Source organism: Cavia porcellus, unplaced genomic scaffold, assembly GCF_034190915.1.
Source record: "Cavia porcellus strain 051 isolate PalLab524CR breed Dunkin Hartley unplaced genomic scaffold, mCavPor4.1 scaffold_19, whole genome shotgun sequence".
In the NCBI taxonomy this organism is placed as follows: domain Eukaryota; kingdom Metazoa; phylum Chordata; class Mammalia; order Rodentia; family Caviidae; genus Cavia; species Cavia porcellus.
Window position 1 is genome coordinate 63,116,467 of NW_026947502.1, and position 19,613 is coordinate 63,136,079.

At 37.2% G+C, this 19,613-nt stretch overlaps 2 pseudogenes; one reads left to right on the forward strand and one right to left on the reverse strand.

The window, feature by feature from the left end:
* Positions 1-448: 448 nt before the first annotated feature.
* LOC100723612 (olfactory receptor 8J3-like) lies at positions 449-12,139 on the reverse strand (annotated as a pseudogene).
* Positions 12,140-12,165: 26 nt separating this feature from the next.
* Positions 12,166-18,143, forward strand: LOC111755181 (putative gustatory receptor clone PTE01; annotated as a pseudogene).
* Positions 18,144-19,613: the final 1,470 nt, after the last annotated feature.

A 19,613-nucleotide genomic window follows, 5' to 3' on the forward strand; every position in this document is an offset into this window, starting at 1 on the left:
TATGATCTTCCTATTTTTAAATTTCTTTAGTAATTCTAAAATCTTGTGGTTTTCCCAATATGTTAAGGAAATATTTTCCAGAAATTTTTCTGCCTAATCCAGGGCAAAGTGGTGAATAACATCTTTATTTATCTGTTATTGTTCACTAGTCAATATTCTCATTATGGTTTTAAATTTATTTTTCTTCAAATCACCACCTCTCTCGTTATAATGATGGTATGCTTTAAAGATCTTCATCTGGCTTTTATATTGTTATGCCACAGCACACTATAACAGTCTCTCTCTCTCTGTCTCTCTCAGTCTCTGTCTCTGTCTCTGTCTCTCTGTCTCTCTCTCTCCCTGTCTTTCTCTCTCTCTGTCTCTGTCTCTCTCTCTCTATCTCTCTCTCTCTCTCTCTCTCTCTCTCTCTCTCTCTCTCTCTCTGTTTCTTATTGATATGAATCTAAAGTTACATTTGCTTACAAGAACTGCATGGGTTTGTCACAAATCACTGGAAGGCTGCCTTCACGTCTTGTTCTGCAGACTGTAGATCATGGGGTTCAGCACCAGGATTACCACGGTGTAAAACACAGAAGCCAATTTATCAGTGTCCAGGTAGTGCTTGAACCTGTGCTGTAAATACATGAATAGCAGTGTCCTATAGAAAACTGTGACAGCTGTCATATGTGAGCCACAAGTGGAAAAGTCTTTCTTTCTCCCTTCTGATGAGTGTATCCTTAGAACAGACAGGAAAATATTGAAATAGGTAACCACAACTATTATCATGGAGCAAATCAAATGTGTCCCTGCAGACAGAATGACAAGTATTTCTGTGGTGACATAAGTATCAGGTCAGGACAATGGTATCAGTGATGTAATGTCACAGTAAAAATGATTAATGGCTCTCTGTGTGTCTGGAGGACTGTGCATATCTCTCCCCAGATTGTTGGAGTCCCTCCAGGCTTCCAGGTGCAGTGAAGGGGACAGGTGGGTTCGAGGCTTCTACATCTGCCTCCCCATCCCGGTTGCACTTGGAGAACTGCTGAGCTCCCGAGGGGTGGGGGGGCCCACACTATCAACCGAGCCCAGCCTGTTTTGCTGCTGAAACTGGCCATCAGTGTGCAGAGGAGGAGCTGGGCAGATCTGGGGTGCCTTCATCGGCCTCTCTGTGTGTCTGGAGGACTGTGGATATCTCCACCCAGACTGGTGGAGTCCCTCCAGGCTTCCAGGTGCAGTGAAGGGGAGAGGTGGGTTTGAGGGCTCTACATCCGCCTCCCCATCCCGGTTGCACTTGGAGAACTGCTGAGCTCCCGACAGATGGGCGGGCCCACACTATCCCCAGAGCCCAGCCTGTTTTGCTGCCATGCCTAACCATCGGTGTACAGAGGAGGAGCTAGGCGGAACTGGGGTGCCTGCATCGGCCTCTCCGTGTGTCTGGAGAACTGTGGATATCTCTGCAAGCAGGGAGGGATCACAGGTTCCTGAGGCACCGTGGCCTGTGTTGAGTACCCTAACCCGGCTGTGATTGAAGAACTGTGGAGCGTCCAAGGGGCAGGTGGGCATACAGTGTCCCTGAAGCCCAGCTTCTCTGGAACTGCGGAGCTCTGAGCAGGCAGAGGAGGGCCACTGGTTCTGCAGGCCCAATGTCTTGGGGTAACCTGGTGCCAGAGTCTCAGTAGCTGCAAACATAGAAGGGGATTTTCAACAGATCCTGAGGAAGCTTTCAAATAACACTTGAAACACAGAAATATAGGAAAAAGACAAAACGAAAGAACAAATTACAACCTCAAACCTCCAGCTCATCTCAAGAAGCCCTAGGAGTGATGTATATAGAAGAAGAAAATATATCCCATCCACCTCATATATCGGACACAATAGCTACTGATATTGACAAGCAACTCCAGGAACTTTAAAGAAATTCAAACACAAGATAATCTCCCAGATAAAAGAAGAAATGATAAAAGAAATGAAAGAGATTCTAAATATATCTAAAGAAAACACAGATAAAAAACTGGAGGAACTAAACAAAAAGAAAGAATCCCTAGACGAGCAATATAAGAAACAAACAGAATACATAATGCAGATGCATAGAGATATACAGGAAATAAAAAACTCCACTGAAAGTTGTAAAAACTGCCTTAATGAAAGTGAAGATAGAATTTCAGACCTTGAAGACAGGATTGCAGCTAGTGAACAGGAAAGGAAAGATCTTTTGAAAATAACAAGGAATCAGGAAACAACAATTCAACAACTGCAAGATGATGCAAAGAAGAATAACATAAGAATGACAGGGATTAATGAAAGAGAGGGAGACAACATGAAGGATGTCAGGAGGATATTTAGAGAAGTAATAGCTGAAAACTTCCCAAGCATGAGATCAGAAACTGACATCAGGATCAGTGAAGCATATAGAACTCCAAATAGTCATAACCAAAATAAAACTACACCCAGACATATAATAATCACCACCCCAGAAATCCAACACAAGAATAGATTATTAAAAGCTGTCAGAGAGAAAAGACAGATCACTTATAAAGGAAAACCTATCAAAATCACAGCAAACTTCTCAGCACAAACGATAAAGTCAAGAAAAACATGGAGTGAAGAATTCCAGATCCTAAAGCAAAATGATTTCCAACCTAGACTGATGTATCGTGCAAAACTATCATTCAAAATTGATGGTGAAATACGATACTTCCATGACAAAGAACAGCTAAAGAACTTCATGAACACCAAACCAACCCTGCAAAAAATATTGAAAGACAGTTTAGATACACAAAGGAAAAAACCACTAAGCAAAGCAAATAATTAAGCAGAACAGAAAGATAAAGATGCAACAGCAGAGAGATAACATTCCTACAATTAACCAGCATTTAACAGTAATAACCATTAATGTAAATGGTCTCAACGCACCAATCAAAAGAAACAGACTAGCAGAATGGATCAAGAAACAAAATCCAACCATATGCTGTTTACAGGAAACCCATCTAACCCAGAAGGATACTCACAGACTGAAAGTCAAAGGATGGAAAACAGTACTTCATGCATTAAGAATCCAAAAAACATCAGGAGTAGCCATTCTGTTTGCAGACAACGTGAACTTTAAGCCAACAATGACCATAAAGGACAAAGAAAGTCACTACATACTTGTAAGGGGAAAACTCCAAGAGGAAGAGATAACTATCTTAAATATATATGCACCAAACTCCAGAGCACCCAGTTATATAAAACAATTATTAACAGAAATGAAAACTCAAATTATCAGCAACACAATTGTAACAGGAGACCTTAATACGCCATTGACACCAAGGGACAGATCAACCAGACAGAAAATGAGCAAAGAAATAACAGAACTGAATCACACCTGTGAACAAATGGGTTTGATAGACACATACAGAATGTTCCACCCAACAACATCAGAATACACATTCTTCTCAGCAGTACATGAATCATTTTCTAAAATAGACCATATATTAGCTCACAGAACATATTTAAACAAATGCAAAAGAGTTGAAATCATCCCTTGCATGTTATCGGATCATAGCGCTCTGAAATTAGAAATTAATGATAAAAGATACTGCAAAAATCCCGCAAACACATGGAAACTGAATAACACACTCTTGAGTAATCAGTGGATCACAGAAGAAATTAAAGAAGAAATTAAACAATACCTAAAAGAAAATGAAAATGCAGATACAACTTACTGGAATCTGTGGGATGCAATGAAAGCCGTCCTGAGAGGAAAATTCATTGCACTGAGTTCCCACATCCCACTGAATTCTGTTGGAAAACAGATCGAATACAAATAAATAACTTGATGCTACACCTCAAACAGCTAGAAAAAGAAGAACAAGTCAAGCCCAAAGCCAAAAGAAGAGAGGAAATTATAAAAATCAGAGCAGAAATCAATGCAATAGAGACTAAGAAAACAATCCAAAGAATCAACGAATCAAAGAGTTGGTTCTTTAAAAGAATAAATAAAATCGATAAGCCCCTAGCCAACCTTATCTTAAAAAGGGAAGAAAAACCTCAAATTCATGCAATAAGAAATGAAAAAGGAGAAATCACTACAGACCCAATAGAAATACAGAAGATCATCAACACCTATTTCGAAAACCTCTACTCTCAAAAGTTTGATAACACAGAATAAATAGACAGATTCTTAGAAGCATATGAAGTACCAAAGCTAGATCAAGAGGATGTACAACTGTTGAATAACCCAATCTCTGTTACTGAAATTGAAAATGTAATTAAGTCCTTACCCACCAAGAAGAGCCCAGGCCCAGATGGATTGACTGCAGAATTCTACAAGAAATACAAAGAAGACCTAATGCCGACACTCCTCAAACTATTCAATGAAATTGAAAGGGAAGCAATCCTTCCTAAGTCATTCCTGGGAGCAAATATTACTCTAATACCAAAGCCTGAGAAAGACCCAACTATAAAAGAGAACTATAGACCGATCTCCCTAATGAACACAGATGCAAAAATCCTCAATAAAATATTGGCAAATAGGATCCAGCAAATCATCAAGAAGATTATACACCATGACCAAGTGGGATTCATCCCAGGAATGCAAGGATGGTTCAACATACACAAATCAATAAATATAATCCACCATATCAATAAAGTCAAAAGTAAGAATCACATGATCATTTCTATAGATGCAGAAAAAGCCTTCGATAATGTCCAACATTTATTCATGATAAGAACTTTACAGAAAATTGGAATAGATGGTCTTTACCTCAATATAATAAAGGCCATTTATGAAAAACCAACAGCCAGCATCATACTAAATGGCCAAAAATTGAAAGCCTTTACTTTAAAATCGGGCACAAGACAAGGATGCCCTTTATCACCACTCCTATTTAATATAGTACTGGAAGTACTAGCCAGAGCAATTAGGCAAGAAAGAGAAATAAAAGGGGTAAAGATAGGAAAAGAATAAGTTAAATTATCATTGTTTGCAGATGACATGATACTCTACGTAGAAGACCCCCTAAACTCCATTGAAAGACTCTTAGATACAATAAATAAATTCAGTAATGTGGCTGGATACAAAATCAATACTCAGAAATCAATAGCATTCCTATACACGAACAACAAAATCACAGAGAGGGAAATAAGACAAACTGGACTATTCACATTAGCAAGCAAAAAAATGAAATATTTAGGAATTACTCTTATGAAAGAAGTGAAAGACTTATACAGTGAAAATTATAATACACTGAAAAAGCAAATTGAAGATGATCTCAGAAAATGGAAAGACATCCCTTGCTCATGGATAGGAAGAACAAACATTGTGAAAATGGCCATTCTCCCAAAACTGTTATACAGATTCAATGCAATCCCAATAGAAATACCACCAACATACCTTATAGATCTAGAGAAATCACTCCTAAATTTCATCTGGAACCAGAAGAGACCTAGAATCGCAAAGGCAATTCTAAGCAGCAAAGACAAAGCAGGAGGCATCACAATCCCTGACTTGAAATTATACTACAAAGCAACAGTAGTAAAATCAACATGGTATTGGAATCAAAACAGAACCAAAGATCAATGGAATAGATTAGAAGATACAACTACAACTACAAACACACTCAACCACCTTATCTTTGATAAAGGAGCCAAGCAGGTTCACTGGAAGAATGACAGTCTCTTTAATAAATGGTGCTGGAAAAACTGGCTCTCCATTTGCCGGAAACTAAAGCTAGACCCATGTCTATCACCATGTACTAAATTAAAATCTAAATGGGTCGAAGATCTGAATATTAAAACAGAAACACTAAATCTATTGGAAGACAAATTAGGTAGAAACCTTGGAGACATAGGAGTAGGTAGAGAATTCATGAACAGGATTCAAACCGCACAGGAAATACTTCCCAGAATCAATAACTGGGACCACTTCTTATTAAAAAGTTTCTGCATGTCAAAAGAAATCTCCAGCATAGTGAAAAGAAAACTCACAAACTGGGAAAAGATTTTAGTGAACTCTCTCTCAGACAAGGGACTCTTGTCTAAAACATATAAAGAATTTAAAAAACTCAGACCTCCAAAGTTCAAAGACCCAATCCAAAAATGGGCATCTGAGATGAATACGCAATTCTCAGATGAAGAAATGCAAATGGCAAATAAATAGATGAAAAAATGCTCATCATCATTGGTCATTAGAGAAATGCAAATTAAAACCACACTGAGATACCATCTCACTCCTGAAAGAATGGCCAGGATCAAGAAAACCAACAACAACAAATGCTGGAGAGGCTGTGGGGAAAAAGGAACACTCCTGCACTGTTGGTGGGAGTGTAGACTGGTACAGCCTTTGTGGAGATCTGTCTGGAGATTTCTCAAAAAGTTGGGATTGGAAATCCCATTTATTCCAGCTATTCCACTTCTAGGCATATTACCAGAAGAACTGAAAGCATCATACCACAGTGATATATGTGCACCTATGTTTATAGCAGCACAATTTGTAATCGCCAGATGTTGGAAACAACCCAAGTGTCCATCAACTGAGGAATGGATTAAAAAGTTGTGGTATTTCTATACAATGGGGTATTATTCAGCTATAAAGAAGGATCACCTTGAGATATTTATCAATAAATGGGCGCAGCTTGAGACCATACTCATAAGTGAAATAAATCAATCTCGCATGTGTGAATACCGAATAGTTTCCCTAATGTAAGTAATGATTCAAATATATAAAAATATGTGGTAATCATGATTCCCCATTATGTGGCCTTGAAGCCTTATAAAGTTTTCAGTCATTAATTAGAAAGGCTTTATTCTGGGCTTCTTGATAAGGAAATATTTGAAGCTATACTATATGAAGTTTTATCCAAATATTTCAAGGAAAAAGACAGACACTATGGTAACTACTATTAAGTCGAGTTATATGGTGGTGAAGTACTAGGTTGCTGAAACAGTCATGCTTTGACCTCTATTGTTATATTGTTATGTCCTGTTTTATCTCAATCTCCCCCTTATTCTTTAAAAAAATTATTATTTATTTCTTATGTTTGTCTTAATTAAGGGGAAAAATTTTAAAAATTAGGATATATAATAGTAACTCTTTTTGATTTCCTATTAACTTGTTTTGAAGTCCTGTAATACTCCCACAATCTTGTTTTGACTGATTAGACTCTGTTCCATTCTGTATGATAGTATCAAGTTTGAGGGTATAGGCAACTACTTTGAAGGTAGTAAGATTCACTAAGATGCCCATTCTGGTTTGACTATTGTCTCCTTTGGAAGTCCTGTAAGGTTTACAATGCCTAAGTTTTATTGGTCTTGTTCTCTACTGTTTTGTCCAACTTTATAATATCTAATGAGATAGACAATTCTTTTTAAGGAAACAAGAGACAACGTTGATAACCATTGTTGATAACCTTGTACTCTGTTCTACACCATGTGCTATGTCTATCCTTGGTTTTGACTGACAGCTTTGTTTTGCCATATTTGACTGAATTCTCTCCCCCCCCCAAAAAAAGTAATAAGCACTAAGGAGTAATAAAATCCAAAATGTGTAAATTTTGTTGTAAAAAAGAGAGGGGAAAAAAAAGAGCTCTAATGGATATAACAGCAAGTGTGTTTAGGGGTGTTAAATAGCTGACTATATCAATGTTTTTAGATCATTGAACACAGCTGTTTGCTGTCTCCCTGTTTGAGTGTCCACTTTGTATTCTTTGATACTGTGATTTGAGCAACTATTTTCAAGATGATAATATGTAATCTATTAACAGGTGATTTCTTACTGTTATGTTTCTTTTTTTTTTGTAGTTCTGTATTACGTGTACCCTTACACCGCTTTGTTTTGTTTTGTGTTTTTCTCTTTTTCCTCTTAAATAAAAAAAAATGATTAATGATGTTGGAAGAGCAGAAAGACAGAGATAATATGCAGTGTAAACACAATGGATGTGAAAAGGCCTTAGAGGTAGGTGCAGAACACCAGCAGCAGGCAGACCCGCGGAAGTACCAGCACTGTGTAGAGCAGGGGCTTGCAGATGTCCACATAGCGGCCATAGGCCATCACAGCCAGCATGAAGGCCTCAGTCACGATGAAAACCAGGAATCCCCCCAGCGGGGTGCTGCAGGAATAGTATGAGATGGTTTTCATGTTTGCTAAGAAGTTGCACAGCATTTTATGAGTGATGATAGTGGAGGTACTAAATTTGCTGACTGCCAGGTGTCAGAGTAAGAAGTACATGGGGGTTTGTAGTCAGGAGTCCACAGTGGTGAGGGTGACGTAAGCCAGGTTCCCTATTGCAGTCAGCCCATAGACACCCAGGAAGAGGAGGAAGAGGGGAAACTGAAGTTCGGGGACACTCTGAGACCTTTGAGAGAATGAACTCCGTTGTCTGTGTCATGTTTCCAAGAACCACGCACTCTTTAGAATTTCATCTGTTTAGGGAAGAAAAGAAGAAGTGCCTGTAAAGTTAAGGGAACAGCTTTGGTACTTCTGTTAGAAGGTAAGACAACACCTGTGTGAGATTTCCCTGAATAATGCATTAATGTAATGCACTTGTAACCTCAGTCTTATAAGGGTTGCGTGGGGAATTGCAATACTGAGGAGAAAACAGAATTAATTATACAACGTTAAGTAAATGACTCAGGAGTATGTAACATGTGAAGATTCACTTTTTTATTTTTTATTTAAAGAGAAAGAAAAAACAGGAAAAAAGGTAGAAACATTACAGAATTTCAGAAAAATAAACAATAAGAAATCACCAGTCGATAAGTTATATATCGTCATCTTAGAAATAGTTGCTTGAGTTACAAATTAAAGAATACAAAGTGATAATTAAATAATGACCCTGTAAACAGTTCTGCTCAATGATCCAACAAGAACTTAGTAATATGGTTATCAGGCCTACCCACTTGTTTTGTTTATCTTAAAGAGGGTAAGATTAAACAGAACAAAACAGTTTAGAAGGAAACAATTTAAAGAAACAGATTTCAAAGCAAGTCCACTGGAGATCTTCACTGCTATCTTCTCTAGTTTTCTTCCAAATGGTTGTCCCCATCTTTACACGCATTGAATGTATACTGAATGTTATAGAACTAATCAAATAATTACAGGATGAAAAAGATATTTTAGGTCTTCAAAACCTGATTTGGGGGAAATCAGTAATGACTATCATAATGTCTCTCATTCTCTTAGAAGTAGCTGTCTTTATCTTTACATATGCTGAAATTGAACATAAAAGACTAGACTAATATCACTCTGAACAGTGAGTGATAGTATTGCTAGATTTTATATCATAATGCTACAAACTAGCATTGGGTTTCTTCTTCACAGTATCTGTTCATTACATCATATATTATATAATCCGTTCCCATAAATAGTTTAGAAATTCTTCCCATGTGTGAATCTCCACATGTATATCTATCCTTTCTGTATTTTAGGGAAAAACAGATCAAAACAAGACAAGAAAATAAATTCCTAGAAAAACATGCAATGAAAAAGTCATATAGGACCACAGTATTAGGTGATCTACAATAGTTACTATGCTTTCTCTTGTTATTTTCAATAGAATTGTCCACATCATCAGGCATAATATAATTGAACATAACATTGCATAGCTATTTTAATAAAAACCCAACTTTGAAGACCTTTTAGGACTTGAAAGCAGTTAATAATCAAAACCAGAATGGATATCTTTTACATCTTGTCATCTTCAGAGCAGTTGCCTCTACTCTTATTCTTGATATTATCAAGCATAACAAATTCGAATAAAATCAGTCAAGGCTAAATAATGGTCTAACAAACCAGCTTCAAGTAAGATCAGTCATATTAAGACAATGTAAGTAATACAAGGTTTCAGTGTAAGTTAATAGGAAATTAAGGATAGTTACTGTGGTATAACCTGCTATTTTTGGGCTAGCTGTCTGGGCACTCAAATCTAACATGAGTAAACAGACCAGAACAAAATATAATCAAACTAAACAGAGCAAAAAGACTCCTGTGACTTAAATACTGATACTGTTAACAATGTCCCCTGCCTTCATATTTTAGACAATTCCTTCCCTTTCCCTTTCTCAGGGTGCTTTGTATATTTTGGGTCCCACTAGCTCTTTTAGTTTTTAGATTAGGGGGTCAAACTGTTACCTCTCTCAGTTTGCTGAACCTTTTTACCCCTGAGCTTGACCTTGAGCTGTACTCCTTTACTTACTAAAGCCACAAGGTTTTCCTTCCTTTTAGCTCTGTAGTTCTACACTGTCCAAATGTGTCATAGCTTTCCAATCTATCTGTGGCTGCTGGACTAGTTGTCTCTGTTTCTCTTTGGATTCCTGTCACCTATAGCATTGTTTTCTCATCTTTGACTCTCAGTTTTTTAACCCTCTTTCAAGTTGAGTGCATTACCTATTCAGAGCCTCTCAATGGATCTTGACTCCTAATCTACTCTGCCTGTATTTCTTTTTTGTTAGTGTATGAGGGCTATCTATATTAAAGATTATAGCTTATCATCTCTGCCTCATTTCTGCTATTTTATTCTTCTGCTATTATTTTTCCACTTTATTCCTTCATTCCACTGTGTGCCCCATTCATTGAGGTCTCTATGTCACTGTTGCTGGAATCCTGGTATTTTTTCCTCTCTCTCTCTGGAATGTCTTTCAGCATTTTTTGTGGGGTTGGGTTGGTGGCCATGAACTCCCACAGTTCCTCCTTGTTTTGGAAATATCTTGTTTCTCCATTATTTTTGAGAGAAAGTTTTTCTGGGTACATCAGTCTTGGTTGAAGATTATTTCCTTTCAGGTCTTGGACTATTTCCCTCAGGCTCTTCTAGATTTGAGAGTTTGTGTTGATAAGTCCGTCATTATTTTGATAATTTTTACATTGTAAGTAATCTGATTCTTTTCTCTGGCTGCTTTTAATATTCCACTCTTGTGGTGAGTTTCTGGAATCTTGATTATTGTATGTCTGGGTGTAGATCTATTTTGGTTGTAGGTGGCTGGAGTTCTGTGTACCTCATTTATCTGGATATCATTTCTTTTTCCTATGCTTGGGAATTTTCCTTAATTATGTCTGTGAATAGTCTTCATAGTTCATTTGTGGTTATTCCTGCTTCTTCATTCACATTTTTTATTCTGAAGTTATAAATCCTCTTGTTGTCTTCTAGCCTTTGAATTGTTTCTTCCTGGTTCCTTGTTATATTTAAGAGATCTTTTTCTTTCATGATTACACAACATAAATCTGTCTTCAAGTTTCAAAAGGCTAACTTTAGTTTTTGTCAAGGCATTTTGCCAGCTTTCAATGGAGATTTTAGTTTCCTGGTAATATCTTTGGATCTGTTTCATGTATTCTACATTTTGTTTATATTCTTCATTAAAGGTTTCTCTTCCTTTTCTGAGTTCCTCTGTTCTTCCATCTGTGTTCCCTTGGAAGGGCCTTATTATTTATTTAATTAATCTTTTTATATCTTTACTCACTTGGATCATAAGTATAGTTTTAAATTCATCTATGAGATCATGAGGTATTTCTTTATGTCTGCTGATGCTGTGTCTAATATTGCATGATTACTGCACTAGTTTTTTTCTGTATTTATCTCTCCCGGGCTTATTTTTCCAGAGTCAGCAGCTGGAGGGTGTTTGTTTGTTTGTTTGTTTGTTTGTTTTTTCTGTCTCTTGCGTGTTTCTGGTTTCTTTCAGACAGGTGTGTCCAGGGTTCTCTGGCCCTCTCCGTATTGCTTAGGGTCTTTGCAAAGCGGACTGACTGGAGTTTTGATTCCCTCTCCAATTTGCTATTATCTGAGGCATCTTAAACTCCCTCTCAGGGGTTCAGGATGGTGCGGCAACACTCACCCGAGGTCACCCAGTCCAGAGTTCAGGGAGCAGGCTGACAGGCCCAATTTCCCAAAGTTGGTCAGCACTGCAGGAAACCGGGAAGTTCTGGTTCTGTATTTTTTATTATTGCCTGAAAAAGTGTTTTCAGAAGAAGATTCTCTGGACTCCGTTCATGACGGTGGCTCTGTGGGGCTCCAGCCATGTGGGCCTGGCAGCAGCAAAGACATACTCACCTGCCCAGGGACCTTAGGGTTGCTCTGGTGGCAGGGGCCCGCTCAGCAACAGCGCCTCGAACTCAGGTCCTCACACGAGAGGCAAAGGTGAGGGCAACAATGCATCCCAGCAGGTCCAGTCCCATGCCCCCAAGCTGCAGCATGCCCTCCTCCTCACGCCCTCTGGGACATGGCCCAGATCTGGGGAGGTGGTGGAGGCAACAGTGGTGGCGGGGGTGGGCAGCCGGTGGGCACCGAGTCTCCACTACCCCAGCCTCCAGCAGCCCATGGCACCAGATTCAGAGGCAGTGGCATGGGGATGGCCTGTCTCAGTGTACTGAGGGCAGCCCTGAGGCACTCAGGGCTGCACGGTGGCACAGCTGGCCAGGACTATATGTTTGACTGGTTCTTCTCACCTTAGTTTCTTCTTGGGATGAGAGAATTCTTCTCCCTCTGTTCAGGGCTCTCCATGCTGTATTACATTGCATTCTAAGTTGACTGTCTAAGGGAGCCTCTGTAGCTGGCTGTTATCTATTCACCATCTTTGCTCCATTCCTGAAGCTTCACTTTTTAACACTCATTGAGTTTTGGAAAGGTTAGGTGGTGCTCATTTAAATTCATTATGGCTATATCTCAATAAAAATGAGGCAAGTTTGAGAAATTGCACAGTCTACAAAAGCCAAGTTGTCTTTGAAACATTTTCAGTCCCAACTCATGCTTTTTTTCAACAATTAATGATCCTGGGAAGCATTCTGCCCTACCATTTTTATTGAATGAATGTTTCATTTCTCTATTTTAATATACACATTTGTTAATTGCTTTGTCCTTAATTATTTTTAATTAAATGGGAAAAATAGCTACATGGAGTTCTGTTCAGAGATATGCTTACTTTGTATAGTTTCTAACATAAGTTCAATATGTATATTTGCCACATTATCATATTTTTTAATATAGTTAGGCACTCTTCTGTTTATTTCAGGAAGATTCTATGCCCACTGGAAGAGCAATGAGAGGCTGTCCTAGAGGTTGATGGCAGCCTCCTGAGCTACTCAGTTGAGTGTATCTGTCTCCTCTAAATCATGGGGATTGAAATTCTAGAGTCCAGATTGATTCACTGTTTGAGTAGTAAAACCGTGCACTTGTTGATGTCCATTCTCCCTCTGTGTGTGTCTCTCTGTCTCTGTCTCTCTCTGTCTCCCTCTGTCTCTCACTCTGTCTCTCTCTGGCTCTGTGTCTGTCTCTCTCTCTCCCTCTCCCTCTCTCTCTCTCTCTCTCTCTCTCTCTCTCTCTCTCTCTCTCTCTCTCCCCAGCATAGCAGCACAGGACAAATTGTACAAAACCAGTCTTATGTGAGGAAAAAAGAAAACAAAATGAAAATACAAAATAAATTAGAGAAATAAGACTAAAATAATCACTAACACTTTGAAATCATAATGTATTTATTTCTGACAGTAAACATTGCCTTTTTATTTTGGTTTGTCCCAGTGATTTATTTATTTCTTCATTAATCATATATTTACTGAATTTCTACTCTGTATCTGATGATGTGCTAGCTTTACATAAATTTATTGTCCCTCATATCATGGAAACACTTTCCACTTAGAGAGAGCAGACAAAGATCTGTCATGATACATTTAACACAGATAGTTCCAAGTTGTATTGTTTAGTGAGGAAATTAAACATGAGTATGCACCAAGCTAGTCTGGGGGATTACACATGGGATGTTTGAAAAATCCTTTCTGAAATGGTGATATTTGGTGTGAAATCTAAAGAAACAGAAGGAAACAGCTGCTCCCTAAGTCCTAGGAAGAGCAGTACAGTATTTCAGACAGTGGGGCTCTTAGGGAAATTGGAACTCTGAGATAGCGAACAGTAATAAAAACTTAGAGGTATTGCATGTGGAAAGTGCTTGTTTAATAGTGCCATAGAATAATAATGCAAAGCTGGAGAAGCATAACATTCACATACCATCTTTACAGTAATGATTTATTTGAAATTAATTTTAAACTATAAAACAATATTGAGATGAGTTTCATACTCACCTTTGAGGTTTAAACTATTACTTTTGCCGTAAGACAAAGATATATAGAAGTTGGAAATAGATACAGCAGGGCATATGCTGAAGCTTTTAAAAATATCAGATCACATATTCGCATCTTATGGGATATTTTGAAATGAGATTATGCTGGCAAAACTAGAATGGAAAAGTTATTACTGAGATAATCTGCTAAGTCTGCTAAATTTGATGGTTTGGAGGTGAAAATATTCTCTTCTACATAAATCATATGATGAATCAGATGACATACGTGTGAAATAATTGGGATTCACTACGAATAGACTTTATGAGATTTTTGGAGATGAAGTTTTTGCTCATGACCTACTTTGCACACTGAAGCAGTGGTGGTGAAACAAGACAAACATGTTAATGTGCTTTTATTTTAGGGAAAAAGATGTTAATGTGCAAGTTACTTTTTCTAAACTAAAATTTCAGTTTTCAGGCTTAACTGTACTGTTAGCACTTTGTAATAATTAAATGACTTCTGGGTTACAGTTTGACACTCAGTCTCTGAAAGATTTGCCATCCCTGTGAGGTATGGTTTAAGATAGAGTAATTGAATTGATGCTTTCAGCACTTCACTCTTTGGTGAACTAGAAAGAATTTATTAAGCATTCATGCAGCTAAATATTACACTTTGAAGCACATCCATACTTCACTAACCTCAACATTAATATTAGAATTTTTGCATCCATTTTCAATTTTTTTTTCTGTTTTGAATCCTCATTTTGTTTTGTTTTGTTTTGTTTTTCATTTTGACTGTTCCCCATTGATTTCCATGCTATTTCACTGAAGGTCAATCCTCTTAATGTAGAGGAAGTTCAGTCTTCTCAAATTGGAAGAGACACTTTAAATGAAAATAAAAGGCATTCAAACTATTTAAAACATTTTATTTTGGTCAGTTGATCTATGGCAAACCAAGAATTATTTACTTTCATTTCAGGTTTATTCTTTCTTTGAAAATATCATAGGGTCTGGGGAGTTAGCTCAGCAGCATAAGCGCCTGCCTTGCAAGCAGGCAGTCGTGAGTTCGATCCCTGGTACCGATAAAAACAAAAAAGACAAAAAGAAAAAAAAATATCATAGAGGTCTCATCTCATCAAGCCAGCAGTCCATGCTTCTGCAGCTGAAGACTTCCACCTTCCTAGGCCACTGCTCCTCCTGTAGTGGAGGTCCATCTTTTTAATACTGAACCAAAGTAATTGTTTTAATATATTCTCATTGAAATGTTTGAATACATACTTTACTATGAGATAAATAGTTTATCTAAGCATCTCAATCCTGCATGGGTTATATGATCTACCTATCTGTAGATCTTTGGATATAATTGATAATTGTCCTAACAGGATGTATGGTCTTAAAACCTAATGTATGGCTTTAAGAAGGGGCATTGTTTTGAGTTAGGTATTCATGTATACGCTTTCCTTTAATTAGTGCAATGGTAAACATGGAATTGTTTATGTAGTATAGCAAAGAAGAAATTATTACATGAACAGCCTCACTGATGAAAAATTTAAGACTGATATGCATAGTTAATACATGAGATCTTACTATTATAATTCTCAAACATAAAGGCCTGTATTACTGAGAGGAATTATAACTTTATAAATAAACACTAGAATATGTATTATTTGATTATACAAATTTCATAATACCACTCAAAATCAAAGTTGGTTTCCTCCTCTGGAGATATGGTTTGGATATTTTAAATGTCCTTATAAGAAAAATAAATAACACATCATCTACCCATCTCTAATGAAGAATCTGCTTCTGATTATCAGGGTCAGAGTCCACATGGTTACAGCAGTGAGAGCCCAAATCATAAGCACAGGTGATTCAGTCAAACATTTTCTGCTGCATTCTTGGGGAAAGCACGTCGGGGGATCAGCTCCCAATAAAATTCCTCTTCTAGAAATTCAAGGAGACACATAAGTGTCCCTCTGGTTTGCATTTGCCTCTTTCTCATTTGTGTTATGGAAATTTGTGGCTTTTTTGACACTTAGCCATTTTCTTCCTTCATCTCTCAACAGACCATTCACAGCTCTACAATATGAGTTATTTATTTTATTGTACAACCTCATATATATTTGGTAATGGAAAATTAAAGATTATCTTTTGCACTCAACTTTCAATGCTTATACTCAATTTTCATAACTATGTTATTTCATGTATCAGATTTTCTATTTCACACATTGGCAATTTGATTTTGATGTGTTCACACTCTTATTCTAAACAAAATCCTGGGCACATTTCTTCAGTGCATGGAAACTACTGCTTTAAAATGTATTCTTCTAAGATTATGGCCACCATATCTTCCAGTTTTTATGATGTTTTACAATGTTGTTTCTTTTTTTTTTTTTTTTTTTTTTTTTTTTAACCATGACTCAAACTCATGATTTCCCACTTGCCAGGTAGGCACTGTGCTGCTGAGTAATATTGCTGGCCCAAGCTCTTCCATTTTTAAAAAGTCAGAAAAAAGGAGGACAAAAAATTTGTGTGAGATAACTCACCAAAATATGTTCATATTATGAAAAATTAACTTTAATTTAAATTTAAGATACTGTAGTTCGAGATATTATGGAATTTGTAGAGACCCTAAGTCAGGGATATTTGTATCGTATTATGAAAATAAAACGTATTTGATATTTTAAAAACATTTTTTCAATAGCATTGCATTTTTCAGAGGAATGGGATAATTTTGCATTTCCTGTCTGTTATGTTTTGTGTTTGTTTTGAGACAGAGTTTCAGTATGCAGTTCGGGCTGATCTTAAACTCACTTTGTAACCCAGGCTGGCCTTAAACTCACTGCAATCCTCTCGCCTGAGCCCCCCCCCCGCCCCCAGGAATTGCAGGGTGTGTCAACATGCCTGGCTCTATGCTTTTTCTTAAAAGAGTTAACTGCAGGTGACTGAAATTATGGACTTCTGGACTTTAAATTCTTGGTCTGCTAACAGAATTAAGCACCGAGTCATTAAAATAGGAGTGTATATGGAGACAGGTATCGAGAAATGAAATAATTAAACAGATCTTGAGGGAAAGAATTTCTCAAAACTGAGAAATATTACTGAAAATCTTAATCTTCAAATCTTACAAGTTTACTTGTGATTTAAAGTATGAAGTCTGGGGTACATTTCATTTTTCCATTGAAATTTATTTTTTATATGAATCCTCAGACAACATGGAAACATGCCATCTAACAAGCATCCCAGAATCCCAACTCATGAGCTTCTCAGAGGATCCAGAACTGCAGCCTGTCCTCTTTGGACTGTTCCTGTCCATGTACCTGATTGCATTGTGTGGAAACCTGCTCATCATCCTCACCATCAGTACTGACTCCCACCTCCATATCCCATTTACGTCTTCCTCTCAAATCTGTCTTTGCCTGACATCTCTACCAAAGGCCCAAGAAGATTGTAAACTTCCAAACTCACATCAGAGTCATCTCCTATGAAGGCTCCCTGATGCAGATGAATTTCTTCATCATTTGCATGTGTATGAATGACATGCTTCTGACTGTGATGGTCTATAATTGTTTGTGGCCATCTGCCACCCACTGCATTCATTATGAACCTTTGTGCAGTCATTATGAACCCTTGTCTCTGTGTCTTACTAATATTGATGTCTATCTTTTTTAGCTTTTTGACTTCTCAAATTCACAGTTTCCTTTTCCTAAACCTTAATTGCTTCAAGAAGGTCAAAATTGATAATTTCTTCTGTCATCCTTCTCAATTACTTACCCTTTCATGTTCTGATACATTAATCAAAAAGATGGTCAAGCATTTTTCTGGTGTTATATTTGGCTTTTTTTCCCATGTCAGGGATCCTTTGCTCTTCCTGTAAAATTGTATCCAACATTCTGAGAGTACCATCATCAGGTGGAAGATACAAAGCATTTTCTAACTGTGTGTCTCACCTGTCATTTATTTGCCTGTTTTACGGAACAGGCCTTGCTGTATACCTTAGTTCAGTTGCATCACATTCTTTTATGAAGGGCATAAGAGCCTCACTGATGTACACTGTGGTCACCTCTGTGTTGAATCCATTCATATACTGCCTGAAAAACAGGGAATTCAGTAACTGTCTGAAAAAGATCCTCCTTGAAACCATCTAATCCCAGTAACTTTATTGTCCATTTGGAGTGTATCTTGGGAAATGTATTAAAACTGAACACACAAAAGTCACCACCTCATTGGTTATATTATTTCCCATCTTTGATGTGTTCAATTTCATATTATATTTTATAATAGAAGGATGGTTGTTTGAGTGGATGAGGAACTTTGTTTGGGCTTTGCCCTTGAGTATAAATTTCATTTAAGGAAGGGAAAGATTTCTGCAGTCTGCTGTGATCTAAGGTCCTACAAAATGACATTGTAATTTATGTTTCCAAGATTTACTTATAAGTGTTCAAATGGTCTATTTAATTATACGTCTCTTAACACAATGAAAACCAGAGGAAAAAGCAAAAGCTTTTGGAAAATAAAAATTAATAAAGTTAAAGTAACCTTGAAATGCTTCCTGAGTATAGTAGGATTCAAAACCTTTTGTAGATATTTAATTTCTCTCTTTTCTCCAGCTTCCATTGTTTCAGGTATCCAGAGGCCTGGATGAACAGTTTAGGTAATTATAAGCTGTATACACTGAGAGTCCCAGGTTCTACAGTAAATAGGCCACAATCAGTCTCCTCCATCAGGCCTTTATTTGGATTTTTTCATCCCAGTTTTTAGCATTGTTCTGTCTCCTCCTTCATAATTGCCTGAAATAGAAAGCCCATTTCTGACATGGTTGATATTCTGGGTTGTTCTAGAATCTTTACTTGTTCTCAAGCAGATGATAGATTGGGATCAGAGTTCTTTGACATAACCAATAAAGGTAAAACTGAATGCAATAAACATGGAAAGGGAGGAAGTTTGGAGAAAGAGCATTGGAGCAATTTTTACACACCGTGAATAGATACATGAAAGTTTGCATTTTGAGGTGGAATTATTGTGTTGTGAACAATTTCAATGATTAAGACCATGAAATGTGTGTTTTTGGTTGTCATGACAGACCCACAATATCACACAAAAATTCTGTTTTCATTTTCCATAGACATTAATTCATGATGACAGATTATGAATGTCTGTGAATTATTTCCTCAGTGTTTCAAAAGTATCATGATAGTGATGATGAGGATAAAAATAATCAAAACAGCATGAATCAATATTAAGATATTTCTAACTAATGGCTTCTGAATTATGTATCCTACCTAACTCATTGCATTGTGTTTATATAATATTAAGTATTCATTCTTAAAATTTTAAAATAATAAAAGGATTGTAAAGCTGTAAAAAGTAATACTAATTACTGATATTTAAACTATGCAGTGTATAATATTTATTTTCTGTGTTGTGATGAGAGTCAGGGACAACTCATTCACTTTTTCTTTTCTCCTGCACTTGCATTTCATAGAAACCACCTACAAAAGCTGAGAGTGGGACCGTTTCCAGCATTCCCTCCCTTTACAAGTGGATTATGAATGGAATGAAGAAAAAAGAGGAGGAGGGGATAGCACAATGCTATGAACTGTATCAGAGATTCCAAG